This window comes from Uloborus diversus, chromosome 10, assembly GCF_026930045.1.
Source record: "Uloborus diversus isolate 005 chromosome 10, Udiv.v.3.1, whole genome shotgun sequence".
Classification (NCBI taxonomy): domain Eukaryota; kingdom Metazoa; phylum Arthropoda; class Arachnida; order Araneae; family Uloboridae; genus Uloborus; species Uloborus diversus.
This window is the reverse complement of record NC_072740.1, coordinates 61,674,700-61,694,073: the sequence shown is the minus strand read 5'-3', so window position 1 is coordinate 61,694,073 and position 19,374 is coordinate 61,674,700.

Below are 19,374 nucleotides of genomic sequence, written 5' to 3'. Positions count from 1 at the left end.
ATTAGTCTCTAGAAAATTTACTATCTTAATTTTCATCAATGTTTCAAAAATTTTGCAAACCACCGAAGTTAGACTCACAGGTCTATAATTTCCCGCACTCCCTTTAGACCCTTTCTTGAAGAGCGGTGTAATGTTAGCCAGCTTCCAATCCTCTGACACTGTCCCTGAGTTACAAGAAGCATTGAAAATATTTACAATTACATCTACTAATTCCTATGCACATTCAACTAAAATTTTTGGATAAATATTATCTGGTCCCGGAGCCTTAGTCTCTTTAATTTTTTTTCAAATGAAGTAAAACGTCATCCCTGGAAAATACAAAGTCCTCAAGCTGTACTATAGCTTGTGTCTTGTTGGTGTCAACTTTTGAGATACAGTTATCGTTAAAAACACTCGAAAAAAAGTTATTAAGAACATTAGCAATATCACCATCGTCCTGAATTAAAATTCCGTGCTCATCAACCAGTGGCCCAATATGACTATTTCGAACTTTCCCCGAATTAGCGTATGCAAAAAACCTCTTAGGATTCCTGTTTATGTTATCTGCCAGTCTTTTCTCCAACTCTCTTTTCTGAATCCGTCCCAAATACTTAAATTTACGCCTTGCCTTACAATATTGGAGCCTATCTGCACTGTGACCAGTTTCTCTAAACCTATGAAAAGCGGCTTGCTTGTAATTTAGAGCGTCTTTAGTTTCCCTGGAGAACCACATTGGCCAAATTTTAGTGTTGACACCCTTTCTCCTAAAGGAAACATGATCCCCAACCGTTTTCGCTAGATTTTCCTTAAATTCTGCCCACTGAAGATTCACATCGCTATTGTACAATCCAGAAGAAAAAACTGCTTTCAAACTCTGCCTAAGTGCCACAAAGTCAGTATTTCTGAAATTGGGCACAAACCTAAAATTCTCTACTTTGTGCATATCAAATTTAATCCCAAATCTAATAGTTGTGGTCATTATCTCCAATGTGTTCCCCTACACACAACCCCTGAACAGAACCTTCCATGTCGCAGAAAACTAGATCCAAAATCACGTCCTGTCGAGTACCCTGAGTTACAATTTGATCTAAGAAAGTCACCAATTACCTTTCAAAAGTTCCTCATCACCTCATCTCTGCTTTTACTATGGTAAAAATTGTTCCAATCAATTCCTGGAAAATTAAAATCTCCCATTATGATGACTGACCCCTTGCTAGAAATGTCACTAATAATACTAAACATCTGTTCATCTTGACCCTGGCTTAAGTTGGGTGGCCTATAAATGTTCCCTAAACGTAGTTTTTTGCCCTTATTGCTCATCAACTCCAGCCAAATCATATCAATCTCTTTAGGTTTATCATTAATTACCAATTCATTGCAAGTTAAAGTGTCTCTGACATAAAATAAAACCCCACCATCTCTTTTATCTACTCTCTCTTATCTAAACAAATTATACCCAGCAATAGATAATAACTCATCATCACTTCGGTAGCCCATGTCTCGGTAACTCCAATAATATCCAACCTCTCGTCTATTATTATGCTTTTCAATTCTTCCATCTTGTTCCTAATACTACGAGCATTTGTATAAAAAACCTTAAGTAAGCCCATCTTACTTTTATTTAATGCTGCACGATTATTTGAATCCCAACTGTTAAAATATTTTTTCTTATTATCCACCCTATTTCCGTTTCTACTAAAATTCCAATAGTTAGTACCCTTTCGAATTCTGCTCCTTAAACCATGCCCCCCATTCCAACTTAGTTTTTTGATTCTGAAAGCCTCTAAAACCAAACCACTAACCATTCTGACCCCTGTAGAGCACAGATGCAGGCCATCCCTAGCAATCCAATCACGTTTACATTTACTCCACACATCAATAAACCTGATACTACGCTTAACGCAAATTTCCTTGAGTACCAGGTTCATACACCTAGCCGGTTGGTTTAACCAACTCCTATGCATTCCATACCAGGGAAGCAAACCAACTACTTGGACATTTGCCGAACAGTTGGTTGCTTTGTCCAACAGGGAATCCCATTCCTTTGTAAACTCATCGTTGTTAATATGGCCTACATCGTTAGTTCCCACCTACAAAGTAACTACATCCTCTTTATTAAATACCCCCTTCTTTTCAGCAACCCTATTTACATCTCTCACCCGAGCCCCTGACAAACAACATCTAGCCACCTAACGTCTAACTCTGCCTATTGAGTTTCCCACCTCACGCACCATTGAATCTCCCAAAAATTATACCCTTTGTTTCCCAGTCAGTCGCCTCAGCAATAACTCAGCTTTACTTGACTGACCTTACTGTCTATGAAACTTGTGCATACAGTCGCTTAGAAACAAAATGCGGTTAAAAGTAGCTTTACGCATTGAATGCGGGAAACGTACTTTTTAAGTTTTCGCGGACTGCTACTGGAGAGAGTCACTTAAATGTTCGTATTTAGTAGATATTGCATTTCCACAAATTTTTCCAAAATTCAAGTTCTGAAAAGACAATTTCAGAGCGCTTTTATTTATGAGAGAGAAAGGCGATATTTGGAGGCTATACTGAAGAATTTTTTTCGAAATTTAAATCCCAAAATCGTATATGAAAAACATATTTTCTGACGTTAGGGGAGGAGATGGGGTATGGAACTCTCTCTCGAAAAATTTTCGAAATTGGATATCCTAAATGTACGATTGCCACCTTTGATGACGTTAGGAGAATAGAGATCGGTTTACTCTTCCAGAAATTTTTAGAAGTTTCCTAAGACGCAGTTTCAGGTTTTAGGGGACTTTCTCCAGAAAGTTTCCATTGCTTTATGCGTAACTTTAAAGGTACTTCATTGCCCTTAATGCCATCCCCAGGCTATAGTCTACATAAGGATATAATTTTAGAAGGCTATGTTTCCCTTATATTCGTATTGGCCTTCGTCTCACTGTTACTACGCGTTTTTGTAGGTTTTAATTCCAAAAATGCAATTTTTGACTATCTAAAGAGAGGGAGGGCCACGAAACACTTTAGATGTTTCAGTTCTAAAAACGCAATTCTAACGACCTCTGATGACATTAAGGGGAGAGGAGGTTCGGGGGGGGGGGCTTATTTGGAGATTTTTCGAAACTAAAGTTAAAAAACGCGATTGTATCTCAGCTTAGGTAAAGTTGGATTAGAGGGAGAAATCGGGTTCGCAACGGCTCTCTCCAAGAATTTTTTTTTTTAATTGAAGTCCTAAGAGGAATCGTAGATGATCTTTAATGATGTTGGTGGAAAAGAGTAATTAATTCTAAAAATCCAATTTTAAACCGAAATTTTTTGAAGTTTCACTTTTTCACAGGTTAATTTTATATGATCTTTGGTAATTTAAGGGGGGGAGTTCAAAAGCCTACCCCTCGAGATTTTTAGAAATTGAAATGTTGAAAACGTGATATAAGGTCATCGCTGGTAACAATTCGGTGTGAGATGGGTTTCAGGGACTCTTCCCTGCAACCCGAAATATTTTCGAAGGTGAAACCCTAAAAATAAACTTAAGACCATCGCGCTGAATTTTTCTGCATTTCAAGTTGGAATAATAAAGTTCAAGGCTACTATGGTGATGCAAAAGCAATGGATTAGGTTCGAGGACTTCCTCCATGCCTCCTTTGCTACACCATCATTGATTTGTTTTCAGTACAAATTTTGCTGGAAATTCTATTCCACTATTTTTTTCAGAAACATTTAATTGTTAAGGATTTCCATAAAGAAATTTTCAATTTCCACCCTAATATTCCATTTGTTCAAGATAGAAACGTCTGCGGCTTCAGTGGACTTCTTTAAACATTATACTAATAAGACTAAGGTGATATTTTGCAGGAGCTCTTTTCCCATTTTATTTAATTTAAATACCCTAACTTCTGAATCTCTAGATAAATTTTCGTTTTTTTTTTTTTTTTTTGGTCTTCAAACATTGAAAACTAATGGTGCGACTTTTCATAAAATATTTGAAATATTTTTCTCTTCCTATTTAAATTTGTATGAAGTCTGAAACATCTTCCGCCGTTCCATTATTTTATACATTTTGCTATGACTTGCGCTTCGATCAGGCCCGGATCTGCGTCCGCGCAGTGCGGGGGGCCAAAACGTCCTAAAGGACCCACCGATCCAAGAAGTTGAAGAAAAAATTGAAAAAAAAACTAGCACTAATACTTATTAGTGCTGCAAATATACACTGCTGACCTCTGGAGAAAAGCTTTATAGATTTTGTTGCAGGGGGGGGGGGGGGCAAAATTTATAGATTCGGGTCTGGCTTCGATATTGTAGTTCATGAAAAGTAGAAATATAAATCTGTTGGTGGACCACAAGAGACCAAACAAGCTAAGGCATAAGTCCCCTTAATTTAGTGGTGACCCGTACTCGATGCAAACCTAAATATGTGAAAGTTTGACTTGTAATCATGAAACAGTTTTATCACCAAATTTAATATTTCGTACATAGTTTTTTTTTTTGCCATTTATCAATTTTACATCTGGAGCTATTGTTTAAATGCAGTTTGACTGTTGCTGGTACGTGCGAAAGTAAAATCGTTTAGCATTTGATGTGATAAAAGTTTTTTTTTTTTTTTTTTTTTTTTTTTTTTAATCGTCGTCATAGTTGCCTCAGGCAGTGATGTTCCCATCAATTGTTCTGAGGGTATACTTCCAGTAATCCATTTACGCGCAATATGTGTATGCGATCATATACATAATATGTCATAATATGAAAATTTTTGCAACTTGAGGGCAGGGCAGTACGAAGGGGGGGGGGGGGGGCGAGCGGAGCAAACGCCCCGGGCGCCACAAAATTTGGGGGCGCCGCAAGGCAACCCTCGTTTTGAAGGAACATGACATTCACACGAAATGAGGGGCTCCCCTCATCGTATAAAATGCCCCGATCGTATAAAATTAGGGGCGCGCCTACGGCACCCCCTCATTTCGTTTATCATAGATACACAGTTATAGACACACAAAATAGAGAATCATTGCAACGATTCTCTATTTTTTCCTACGGCACGAAAATATTCCTCTCTCTAAGTCTCCAAATTATTCGTTTCCTTTATATCATTGAAGCAGATAAATTTTCTGAGAATATAACTGTTTAGAATCAAACGAAAGGCACTTCTCCTTTGTCTAGTTCTCACCAAATTTGCTTGAATTCTGCCCCTCTGCCAGTGAAGTAACCAGAAAAAAGTTTTAAGGGGGAACATTGAAAAAACTTTTTTTTTTTTTTTTTTTGGATCGGATAGAAAAAGGTCAAAAGGTGTCCGGTCAAAATTTTGAAACTTTTAGTCCTAAAAACGCAATTATAGCCTTAAAAACGCGATTATAGGCCATGTTTATTGAAGAGGGTAAGGGAGGGAGCTCTGAGACTGTTTCTGATCGATTATTTTTTTTAATAGATTAAAATAAACTCCTTCTCCCCCTGCAAGTTTTCGAAATTGAAGTTTCAAAAACGCAACTTTAGACAAACTTTGAAGATTTTATTGATGGAGGATCTGGAGCATTTCCCAGGAAAATTGTTCAAAATTATGGTCCAAAAAATTTAAGCAATGTTTTATATTCAAGGGCTATTCCACTTAAATTTTTTCTAAGTGTCGTTTAAAATACCCATTGCTTGTGATATTAAAGAAAGGCGGCATGGAGACCCTTGCACGAATATTTTTTTTAACTCAAGTCTTATAACGCAGTTTGTAAGTCCATATTTTGTTAGGGCCAGTGATTTTTCGAAATTAGAGTTCCAAAAACGCAATTCTGAGCGATTTTCGATGTTGCTGTGTATTTGTGGGCTTCTCCCTAAAACTTACAAATATTTGATGTAAAAGAATCATTGGATGAGACCAGATCGAAATTTAATTTTGATGTAATTTAATTCGATAAATACATTTTCTATTTATAATCAGCAAATTATTTATTCGTGTTCTTCGTTTGATCAATATGAATAAACAATTCAGTTTTAATTGTTTGTTTTTAATCTAGTGGGCTAACATTTTGCTAGATAAATATTTGGATTTTTAAGATTTCTATTTTTCGAAAAGTTTTTGTAGCATTAATGTTTTACAAATATTAGAAATTGATTCATTGTTTGTGTTTTAATTTGTATTATGCATAGCCTTCTGATTGTTCTGTTCATTAACGTGTAGAAAAAGCAAGTACACTTTCACACGTATGATGCACTGATGTTATAACTTACTTGATTTTTCTATGTGTATTGGGGAGGCTTAGACAATTGAGGGGACCGTCTAAGGGGGGGGGCACCAGGGCACTTTCGCCCCGGGCATCGTCAGCTCTTCGGACGGTCCTGCTTGAGGGTATACGCTATGTATCTAAAAAAATGTTTGAGAGTATACGGCGTATATGGAGTATATCCTATGGGAACACCACTGTCCCCAGGCCGCAGATTGACTTTTGCAGCACAAAACTGTATTTTCTTTTAGTCTCAAGTGCGTATCAAGAAGGTAAAGTGGTTCTAATCGAAATATAATTGACAAAACTATAAACTACTTTCAAAAACCGCTCCAAGCTTTTTGCCTCCAATAGCTAGATAGGTAAAAAAAGGAAAAAAAGGACAAACAAATGGAGTTAGTTCAAGCAGTGACTATTCTCAATAATTGTCAGTTTGAAGGCGCTTATCGTCTTCAAAGGACGCAAAATCCCCCCCCCCCCCCACCCTACTCGCAGTACCGATAATATAATGGTCAGGATGGTATTATCCTGTGTACGTTACGAGTTTACGCTTAGTGAAAAAAGTAGATTTTTTTAATTTGCCTGAACATTTGTTTCTTCTGAGAAAATGACGAGAGAGAGAGAGAAGTGTAAATGGAGGGAAAGTAGCTTGATTTCTTTTTGGATGTTTTCTTTCTCACGGCGCGTGGTCCCCAGAAGCGCGGGGTCCGTAGCATATTTGTAACTTCTGCTCTATGGCTAATTCGGCCCTTGTTATTAACAATAATACGTCAAGTAGGACAATAGCGGGAAAGGTCCGGAGGAATGAGGCCCGTGGTAGCCTGATCAGTAAGGAAGGCATTGGACTTGTGACCGGAGGGTTCCATGTTCGATCCTAGCCGGTCGAAGATCCACCGTCTTCATTAATGGTGACTGGGAGACGTTATATATGCTCGTAGTCACAAAGTCCTCCAAGTGAAACGATACCCCTAGGGGTGATGGACCAGGGATTGCTCGGTTTCTGGTCTGGATCAAAAAATCAGAACTGTCTTCCGGGTCCCATCCAATTGGTTAAACCTAAAATTGTGGTAGATGTGGGGGACCCTGGAGTGAATGGTGAATAGTCCGGAGGAATGGGACAGCTGCATTTATAATCCAAAATAAAAAATAAAAAATTAATTTCTAGCTTGTCTGGTCGTTGTAGCAGTTTTAGACTCTCGCTTGACTCTACACAACTACTGGACAAAGTAGAAATGATTTTTCATGCTTTATTTCGGGTTATAAACGCAGCTATCCCACGCCATCAAATCAACCACTGACTAATCGAATCAACCAACCGGTGCACCCGATTTCTCTATGCAAACACAAGCCATTACTTCGGGTAAAGAACGTGTGGCAGTTTTAGTTACTCAAAAATTCGATAGCCACTCAAAAATTAGAACAACCGGTGACTAACTACTGACGTCATAGTATACAATATATACACTGACGTTAGGCATAAAAAACAGTTTTAATTCAAAGTTCTAACAAAAATATAGCGTAACATAGAACAAAGAACATATTCTTTGGGAATATTCAAAAAACTAGATTGATAAATGAAACACGACGTGAAAAATTTGAGCTCGAAGAGCAACCGGTTGCGCCGGTTAATTTATTTGATGACGTCAGCTGTTGATTGATGACGTTGCAGCGTTCTTAAACCGTTAGTTCTATTAGCAGGGTGCTCATCACCCTTTCGAACAGAGGCGCACCCCCGTAAATATTGCAAGGACTCCCCTAAGAGCAAAAAGAGCCCTCCACCCACCATAAAAACAAAACAAAAATGCACTTTTCTACTTTAAATGTGGAAGTAAAATATCTTAAGAATTTCAAGTCAATCAAACACTAAACGCTATATAATTTCACCGAGATGTGGAAAAATGAACTGTTTTAATTAGGAACATTTTTATAATGATTATGACACGAAGACAAGGTTCCCAGCTAGCACACGAACATTGGTCCAACGTTATCATATTACATTGGACCAGCGTCGGCATCTTACGTCGGAACGTACCTTAAAACGGTACGTCGGAAAACGGTTGTCCAACGGTTGGTTATTGGTTAGTTTCCAACGTTATTCTAATGTAAAATACAACTGTAAACTAACCATTTAAAAACGTAATTTCGATGTAAAAAGCAACACTTAACCAACATTTTCTAATGTTGTTCCAATGTAAAACACAACAGTAAACTAACACTTTCCAAACGTAATTTCGATGTAAAAAAAACAACACTTTACCTACATTTTCTAACGTTATTCCATTATGAATTTCAACGCTAAACCAACTATCTTCCAATGTTATCTACTTTAAGGGGCCGCAGTACTGAGATCTATTTTGGAACTCGACCACCGTTTCAAAGGAAATCATTTTACGGAATAGCAAAAAGGCATGGGCTAAGCAGACTTGATTGACTGACGAGTATCCAATCAGAGACGAAATTTAGGAGAAAGTACTGAACCAGGGTGGTTGAAAAGGAGGGTGGGACTGTGTCTTTGATCTTCCAGTTTCGCCGCTTCGTAGCTAAAGGAGGGGGGAAATGACCGTCTCTGACGTCATCCTGGAAGCACTGACTTGCTTGTTTCCATTGCTCAATATTGGTTTGCATCTTCAATTTTAATTTTTCGGCTCGCGCTATTTATCGCACGAACTCCCCGGGGCATGAAATTTCAAAGAAACAGGAGAATTTTTCATAATTCTTCTAAATTCTTTTTCAAAAATTGCTACAGTGCTTCATATTCCATTCTTTAATTCTTAGTTTTATGTGGCGTTATTATGTGGTTTCAGTTTGGAGAATCTATATCTTTCCCACTATACTTGTAATATATATTTTACAAATGTAATTTTTTATGATTTAATTACGGGCGGTAGTGCTTGAATAATGTCTATTTTAAATAGTTTTTTAAAGGAAGAAAGGTTGTTTTACAGTACATATAATAAATTTCCGAAATAGTGATTTATGAATGACCATTAATAAAATGTCATGTTGTGTCAATTTCGGAGAAAACTTATTTTTTTCCTCTATTGTTGTACACATTTATTCGTATACTCTACAGATGCAAATATTTTGAATTGTCGTCATTTATATTTATTCGATAACGATAATTCGCGAGCGCGCTGTTATCAGAAATATCTGTTTGAAATTATAGTATGAGTTCTCAAAAATGTTTCATAGGATAAGAGATCTCTTAATACTGGAGTTAATATTGAAACATTATGTGGTTTAAGTTTCGAAGAATCAATATTTTCACTAGTTGTTTCATTTATTTCGTAAATGTAAATATTTCATGAATTAATTTTGAGCAACAGTACTTGAAAAATTTGTCTTAAATGAACTGTTAAAAAACAAACAAAAAATCATTTGATAATAAACTTCAAATAAAACTTTATGCGGTGTCAGTCTAGGAGAATACATATTTTCCCATCTAGAGTTGTGCATATATTCTACAAATGCAAATATTTCAGTATATGTATTTATTATACCTTATTTCATTTATTTGAATCAAAATCGTCAGTAATTACATAGCTAATCATATTTTGAATGTTCAGCATTGGTATCCATTTGAAAAGTCACAGCCAACAGTTCTTGGAAATATCAGTTTAAAGTAAAGGTTTGTTCTTAAAAATATTTCATAGGATAATATTTTATTGGGGTTATTAGAGAAACGTTATGTAACAACCAGACTCTGATATTCCGTACTTATTTATCTAGTTATTTTAATATTTTGCGAAAAGAATATTTCACTGCATCTATTGTAGTCATTTATGTACACAGTTATTTGCATTTTGAATCAATATAGTTACAAAATTTTTCCATTTATACACGAGTAACAGTAATTGGAAAATATATGCTTGTAATAACAGTAATTGCTTTAAAAATGTTTCATAAGATATGTAATTTCTTTCATAAAAAAACGTATAAATGAAGTACCATGTGGTAATCAGTTTCTGAGTATTTGTATTTTTCCCTCTATGTTAATATATATATTTTATAAATGTAAGTGTATAACTATTTTGAACCAATATAGTTGCTATACATTATTAAATTCAATGATTATTCATTGATAAATTCGTTTTTCCCTTCATAATTAATATTAATTTATTATATTATTAATATTAATAATGATTCTTTCTCTCTTCTACAATATTTTGAAGATAAACATTAAAGTAAATGAACAACAGTACTTTCGCTTCCAACTCAGGAAAAGATTTTTTCATAGCAGTTTTCGAATTTAATGACTCAAATAGATTACCCTTTTCTTCTAACAAAATTATTTTAAGTTGAATTCAAACTTGGTTTAGTTTCATAATAATTCTAGTTTGAAGTCAATCATGATCAAGTTTTGTTCTTCCATTTTATTCGAATTCAAAATTATTCTCGTAAAATATGAATGAGACATAAACACTAGTATCAAAGAATGTAAATTAAGACACGAAGGCTTAATTTTTTTTCCAAATTATGCTTTTATGTCCAAAAATAGGACCGAAGCAATGTCATTTCCTATTGAAATCATGGAGCTATGAGTAATAAGGAGACGACATGAGCGAGATACGCTGAAGCCGTTTCGGAAGCTTAGTTAACTGTTCTTTTGACTGGCAGCCATCTTGTGGTGTTCAAAACATTGAAAGACTGCATTTCATAACATGGTGTGTTTCTGATGTTCAGGAGTTGAACATGACAAGTTGTTCAGCGTTTTGCCGCTAATTTTGAGTTTAAACGTTATAAAATGGAGGAAAATGAAATGCAATGAACATTTTTATGTTAAAAAACGTCCGATTTTTATTCTTTTGCACCAAAAGGGTTCACTTTTTGCAATTGCGATTTGTATAAATGGTTCGATTTCGCTGTTACGATTTTTTTACTTGATGCTTTTATTTTGATTTTATATCGACAAAATTTTATGCTGTAGCCATTTTATATATCATTTTTTTAAAAAATGAGCAATAATTCGCGACTATTGGGAAAATTCGCGAAAACAGCGATCCCCGCACTTTTTGCGTAGTTACGGTAATTATTTATTCTTTATTCCCAGTCAGACTATGTAAAATCATAGCAGAATGTTCAAGTATTCACTTCTTTAGCATCTGCTTAAAAGGGATGGACCAAAATCGGGAAAATGATCACGTTTTTGAGTGTTTTTTTCAAAGAAAAAAATCGGTAAAATTTTTCGGAAATTCTGACCCGCGTATAAGTCGACCTCCAACTTTAAACATCATTTTTTGTAATAAATTTCTCGACTTATTCGCGAGTATATACGGTAGTGGATTACTTGCTCAAGGTCTTTTGGGAGCTCTTTTATTACCATTTTTTTAACCTTCTCGTCTGTAATGTTTATATTCTTTTGCGTTATTTAATTTATAACTAACCGACATTTATTCAATTATTATTTTTTTTTGTAATGGCAGCAACAGTGACAGTAGAAATTAGAATGATAAAAATGTTTTGATGGAATGAATGTTTTTCTCACCCGTTGTAGGCGCAATCTATCATTTTTTATTTTATGTCAATGTAATTGCCCTTAATTTATTTTTTGTATATTTAAAATTTTTCTCAGCAAAAATACTTCTGAAAGCTGATCAATATTATTCTATTATCCGAGGGCTTCTTAACGTTATCTATGGGTAAAAATTTGGTTCTAGGATTTTTTGTTCGTATAAGCGGAGCATTCGTTTATCCTTTACCTAATTAAGCAGGCTGACAGTATTTTCTTTAATCCTAAAGTACAAGTGCTGTCCAAGAAGTATCTGACCTTACTGTTTTTGTGTGAAAAGTGTAAATAAAACTATTTTTGTTTATAATATATTTAAACTCATTTCACAGCAATTGTTCAGTTTTTGTTATTGTTCTGAATCCTTTTATTTATACTTCTGTGGTACAATGCTTTTACGCAAGTCCTTTTTATGTCGAAGTGGAATATTATAAGGATTTTATTTCCTGTACGTTTTCAAAAAGTAATGTTGTCCTTGATTCAAACATTGTAAAATATTGTACTCCCTTTATTTTTTGGAATAAATATTCAAAAACACATTTTGTTGCTCTGGAATGTGCTTTTCAAAACTGAAAAATATATTTTATATTGATACAAGTAATATCCAGAGTAAAAATTCCTGTTTTTTTTTTTTTTTTTTTGGAAAATAATAAAAAAAATTCGGATTTATTTGATTTAAATCCGATTTTTTTGATTCTATAGAAAAAAAATTAGAACATTTGTAAAATATAATTAAATTTAATATTGATATTTTTCTAAATTTACCACTCTTATATTTTGAGTATTTCAGTAAAAAGCTTTCATGACATGATGAAAAATCTGTTTAATACAAAGCATATGATTCTTGTCAAATTTAATTTAAATGACATATTAGTGCACTTTAAATTGGTAAAAAAAGAGGAAAATAAACAAATTGGCCTTATAGCATATGCCTTTTTCTAATCTTCACTAGCTTTGTTTTTTTTTTTTTTTTTTTTTTTTTTTGTATAAAAATTATATTTTACAATAGGAAAGAGCTGGCAATTTTATTTGCCCACTTTCTGGTAAAGTATTTCGAAAACTGGTCCCGAGACCATCTACAATTATAGTTAACAAAAAATGTATAAACTTCAATCTCTTCGATTGATGATTTCTCAAAAATAAATTTATGAGCATACTCTAAATTTTTTAACAACAATTTATGCTTGGAGCAGTATTAATAAGTTTATCTTTTCCAATGTGTACAAAAATGCACACAATATAGCAACAAAGTATGGAATTTTTCTGCACACCCATTTTATATCTATGTGCAACAAAATCCCTCATTGTTTTCATAAAAAAAGTTCCTTAATCCAGTGACTACTTATTGAAAAAAATATTGTGCAGACACAAAAAAAAGAAAAAAAAAATGTGGTAAAAGAGAGATAATTTAAATAAAAATGGTCAAGTGAGGAAAAACACCTAGGACAAAATCAATATAATGAAAGAGGGTTAGACTAAAAAAATTCAGAACTAATAAAATTAAAAAAATTCAGGGAGATTTCCAGGGTTTAAGGTAAAAAAATGATTTAAATCATTGACACCCAGGTAATATTTTTGTTATGTAATCCTAAAGTATTCAGTAAATAAATATTTGTAATATTCATTTTGATTTGCATCTTCCCTTTTCAAAAAATAAATTGGGAATAAGTAATTCAAATCAAGTGGAAAAGGCTCTATTCATTTTCTTATTCCCATCTTTCAATTATGTTTAAAGCTCTTTTTGAGAACATTTACTTAATGCAAATTATTTCGTTGGTTTTAGTTAATTTTACTTTACATAATACTTGATGAATAAAGTATTCAAATATCCAGTGGTTTAAATTTATTTCAAACACGATACGTAAAGGATTTGTTCGAAAAAAAGTCACCGTTCTTTATATAAGAGCCTTGAAATTATTACTAGACGGTTGGAAATAAATTTTATACCCTGCTTTTAGCATTATTTTTGATAAAACCTCCTTCGCTCTGAAAAAAAAACACACACACCCTATACCAAAACAGAATATATGCACAGTAACAGCATTTTAATTCTTGAATTAATTGAAGAGCTCTTATTCTTAGAGCAACGATTTTCCACCATTTCTTTTCATTAAACTGACGGGGAAAAACCCTGGATTATTGCTCTTCAGAAAACCATAAATTATCTATTATTGTTCAAAAGCAAAGGCATTGAGTCAACCAGCGCATCGAGTCGAAAGCGTACGATGAAAGCCACAAGATGGCCGCGAATCTTCGCGGTTGCTTCACTTCCACTGCGGAGTTTCAGTGGTGATGTCTTCTCCTTATTACTCATAGCTCCATGATTGAAATCGCCTTAAACTGCTCCGCGAGTGCTTCCGTTGCTGCGTCACCAATTTCATTCCCCCACAACCTGTTTCGGGAGATGGTCCAACCCTAGTCTCCTCTTCCAAAGACCCTGGTACTGAACTACACAAGTGATTTATAGTCGTCATTGAGGCTCTTCGCCTGTGCCTAGCATGGAGCTATGAGCATAGCTCCATGGTGCCTAGGGGCTCGGGGTTGGTGTTGTCTGCGTCTGCCCTTACTTCAAAAGTATCCCGCATTCCCCCACATGCTGACTTCTCGCTTCCCGCTATTTCGTTAGAAGCTGGCACATCAGATCTTGGGACAGTATCGTTGATAGCTGTCCCTAGAGTTTTGTAAGCGGAATTCTAATTATCGAAGACAAAAAAATCGCAACTTTCTAACATGTTTTTCATAACTTTTTTCCAAAATATTATTGATGTTTTTTTTTCGTTTAAAAAAAAATGGTCGACCAATAATTTTTTTTTTAAACTTAAGAAATGAATTAATTGATTTAAATCGACAATTTTAATCATGCTAAGTAGCTAAGCACTTCTAAATTTCACTACTTCATCCTTTTTAAAGTCTGTACAGCCTTCGTCCTTATCTTTGATTCTGTTAATATAGAGTTTGTCTCCAGGCCCGTAATTTCAAATTTTATAGGGCGGGGGGGGGGGGGCAGAAGGTATGTGCTGTAAATTATCCCAAAAACAGCAAAAACCACGCCGACTTGCAAAAAACTGGGAAGTAAATTTATTTTTGTATTACTCAACCTGAAAATTCAAATGGTTAGCAGCCAGGGGCCAGCAGACACTTTTTCTATCACTAGAAGCCCCATTTTTCAGAACCTAAATTTTTTAACTGAAAAAAATCAGGCAATCTTCAAGTGTTGCGCTTAAAGGTGGATCTGAAAAAAAAAGGTATTGGTAAAGTATCCTTGTCGCTACATTGTATGCATATTTGTAAAAGTGGAGAAAAGGAAACGTAGAAATTAGTCTTGCTTAAATCATTACTTCCAGTTGAAAATTTAAAGAGTGTATGAATAAAAATGCAAGAGTTATTTTGAAAACATTTATTATAGATGAAAAAGAAGTTTTAAAATGTAAACTTCAAGTGCAAGTATAAACAATAAATAAATATTTATATACTTTTGCCAGAAATGGGGGAAAATAAAAATGGACTGACGTCTAAAAGATACCAGCTCTCGACATAAAGAGTAGTTATTATTATTATTTTTTTATTAATACAAATTTTTAATCTGGTTCGAAAAAGTCGAATTAAAATGCAATATACATGGGTCGTTCCATGTCAAGTGACCTAGGGGTTCCCAATCGACCCTCTCCAATTTTTATGAAAATTTTAACGGATGTTCATAGAAGACGAATATGAAGCTATGCCAAATATCCATAAATTGTATATATCTGCCGATATCCATAGTTTGGCCTCTTTTTCCGCGTTGCGATTAAAACGACAAAATCATCAAGTTTGTGCTTTCCTTGCTCTCGGCCTGAGATGGTTACAATCAGGGGCGGATCCAGGGGGGGGCCATGGGGGCCATGGCCCCTCCCAAAGCCTTGTGAATGTAGGAATGTTTTTAAGAAAAAAAAAGAAAAAAACTATGAGAAGATATCAAAATTTAACACATGTGTTTTACTGAAAAAGTATAGGCCTTAATTGGGAGATAAATTATGTCCCTATCCTCAAAACAAAACTTTTATTTCCAAAAATTTTCTCCATCTTTTACATCATTTCTTGATTAAAACTACAGACACTTGGACGATCTCTAAATGCTGCTGTTCTCAGAGTATACCTATTGTTCACAAGACCAAAGAGAGCCTAAATTTTCGTTTTTATGGCTTTAATTTCGAAACTAGGGGGAGAGCCCCCTTTTCCTATGTCCTTTCACAAATGCCTTGATATGTAGCAAAAAATTGCATTTATTTGGAAAACATGTCAACGGAAACTAGCTTATCCAGCCTTATCACTTAACTTGCTTAAAAGCAACTTAAATGAAATTTTTTGTGACTTCAATTACAAACGATTTTTGATAGGACCCCCTCCCTCCCTAGTTTATATCGCGATGATAGCTTTAAAAATAAGTTTTTGGAGGAGCTAACGAATCTTCCATCCCTTTCTAAAATATGTATAAATATAGTTAAAAATCGAATTTTTAGAGCCTCAAAGGCAAAATATTTCCAGCAAGGAAGGATTCTAAGCACCTTCACATTTCCTTTAATGTAAGCAAACATTACCTAAAGGTGCATTTTTAGGCTGGACAGCTGAAGAGCTAAAGAAGACCCATCCTCTTCTAACTTCTCAATGTATAATGACAGACTATTTTGGTTTCTAAGTTTTATTTCCAAAAAGTATTTTGGGGCCGGCGCCCGAATCCTGACCTTTCTCCGTACATCATCAAAAATAGACAAAATGCGTTTTTAGTTTCCTAATTTTCAAGAATTACTCAGAAATTTAAATTTTGAAACATTTTCGAGGGAGATTCCTAAATCCACCCCTTCACCTAATGTCGCGATACCCCGAAAATTGAGATTTTAAAACTTCATTTTAATGAAATTTCTGGGGAGTTCGGAGTTTGTTCAAAAATTTCCGATGACCCCTCCCAAAACAATCGGCTGGATCCGCCACTGGTTACAATACTGGTATTGGTGATCCTGAACAACTTTTGCGGTAGAAGAGCCTAGTTATATAGCAAAAGATCGATGCATGGTAGATTTTTCTCAATTTGCTGCGAAAGCAGGATAAAAATCGCATTTTTACAAATTCCAACCATACACATCGGCTTGTACCTGCTGAGAGATTAGTTTTCTGAAGCTAATTATTTCCTCGTTTGTAGCCTGTTTCTATGCAAGTGGCATCTTGATAGCCCAAATAATTGCTGAATTTTTTCCAGTTCAGTCAAAAAAGTTTTCGTCAATATTGTCTCAATTAAAAAGAGCAATCTCAAAATGGTCTTCTTTAATTTGATTTTTCTTCATATCATTAAAAGGAGCACACTTTTAATTATGTAACATTAATTACTTACTTACAACATAAATTACTTTTTCAATTACTTACAAATTCATGTCAAGCAATTCTAATAAAATTTACAGGATCTACTGCACCTGTGTTTTGAAAGGAAAAAAAATCAGATATTTTAGACCGTTTGTTTTTGTGGGAGAACGCTCCCCAGGAAAACTCGAAAAATGTAAAAAGTTTCGGTGCTTTTTTCTCAGCTCCTATGAGGGCGAGAGTGTTCGACTAGGTATTTTTTAAAGCTCTCGGGGGGGGGGGGGGAATATGATTTAAATTTATTTGTCACTTCGCAAGATTATGCGACACTAATATTTCAAAGTCATAAAAAGCATTGCTTGATATTTTCAAAAAAAGAGAAAAAAAAATTTGTATTCTGAAATTTTTAATTCAAATTATGTTTTTCGCAATCACGAGTTGAGACAGGACCCTACTCATTGGAGTTATTGTTTCTAGAAACGGCTCCTGTCCTCCCAAGCCTGTCCCTCCTCCTGGTTGGTTACGTGTGTATAGTTGTGTGTGTGTGCGTAGGCGCGCGTACGTGCATGTGTAGACTAGTGTGTGTGCGTTGACCTGTGTGTATGCACGTAGGCGTGTGTGTATGTGTGTAAGGGCGCGTGTGTGTGTGTGTGTGTGTATGAGCGTGCGTGTGTGTAGGACATGGACGCCGCCGCCCAGGAGAAGCGGATTCCGGGAACAGTGCTCAGGACCAGAGGAGCCGTGCCTGCAGAGGACGGTGGTGGGGCATAGGCCCCTGGTCCAAGCTGAAAAATCAAAGGATCTCAACAGCGGTTAAATAAGGACAATAAGGAACTCGGATTGCTCAATAAATGTGGTGCATAAGTGGTAAAAAATTTCAGAATGGTACTGTAAAGGGTTCTTTCCAAAAAGTAATAATGAACTTGTGAGAAAGAGATTTACAGATGTTTTTAGATGTTGCAATTTCTTCGCCATGTAACTGTTAATTGAAAATGTGAAAAGCGGTAACTGAAAATCATGTGCTTTGACTGCCGTAGTTATGAATAAAAATTCTGACTGGGATTGTAATGAGCTCATAATGGGAAAAAAAATGGCTTTTCAACCGTTCCACCATTTAATTTACTGAAGTGAAAGTAGCGAGCCATTGACATTGGTGACTTCTGAAGATATTTACGAAAAAAAAAATGCCTAGGGCAAGATACTCTTAATATCATATGGCAGTAGCAGATCCGGAGGGGGGGGGGGCGCTAAGGGAGCTTCTACCCTCCCCCCTCCTCCTTCCTCACTGAGGTCTGAATTTACACTACATAAAAATGAGGTTTCAGAAATTTTTAGTACTGCAATAATTTTTCGAATTTAAATGGGCCCATAAATATGTAAACTATATATGTAGTAACGTATTAATGGGGATGAGGGGGAGGGGGTAGAAGACTGTAATGCCTGTTCCAACTTGGGCAAAATTTAATAGCAGATTAAATTGTGATCTGCAATGGTATGGAAAGGCTTGGAAGAAATGGTTTCGTTCTGCAATCGGGGTTTTTATTCTAAAAATTTATTACTTTCAGATTAAACCAGTTATATGTATTTACTTCATTTTTTTGGATGAGAGGGCTGTGGCCATGCTCCCGTCCCCTCATGTGATTTGTAATACCATGGAAAATATTTGAGGAAATGGCTTCGTCCTGTTATCGAGTTTTTTTTTACCTGAAATTACTACTTTCAAATTAACACATATATTTTACTTCGTTTCCAGGAACCGGAATGTCACTTTTTACCATTTCTCGGGCTGTTGGAGGGACGCTCACACAAAAACTAACGGTCTAAAATATTTAAAACAGATTTTATTTCCTGTCAAAACTCGGCTACAATAGATCCCCCTCCCCTTTTTTTTCTTTTCTTTTTCAGTAGATCCAGTATTATATATATATATATATATATTTATTTATTTATTTATTTATTTAGAATTGTTTGACACGAATTTGTAAGATCTAATATTTTTTGTTGATTTCACATGAAATGACGCACATGTTTTTTAATTACGTACATTATTCTTTTTTATTGGGTGCGTCTCGAAAATGAAACTAACGTTTCTTAGTTAATAAAAGTGTGCTCTTTTTAATGATGTGAATGAAAACTAAAATAAGAGTACCCTTTTGAGATATTGCTTTTTGAAATTGAGACGAAATTGACGAAATCAATTTTTGGCTGGTTTTTCAGCTAAGATAATTCAGCAATTATTTGAGCTATCGAAATGCCACTTGCATACCTTTTGGATAAAGCAACAGGCTACAAACGAGGAAAAATTAACTTCAGAAAACTATTCTCTCAGCAGATAACAAGCCGGTGATGTACGGTTGGAATTTGTAAAAATGCAAT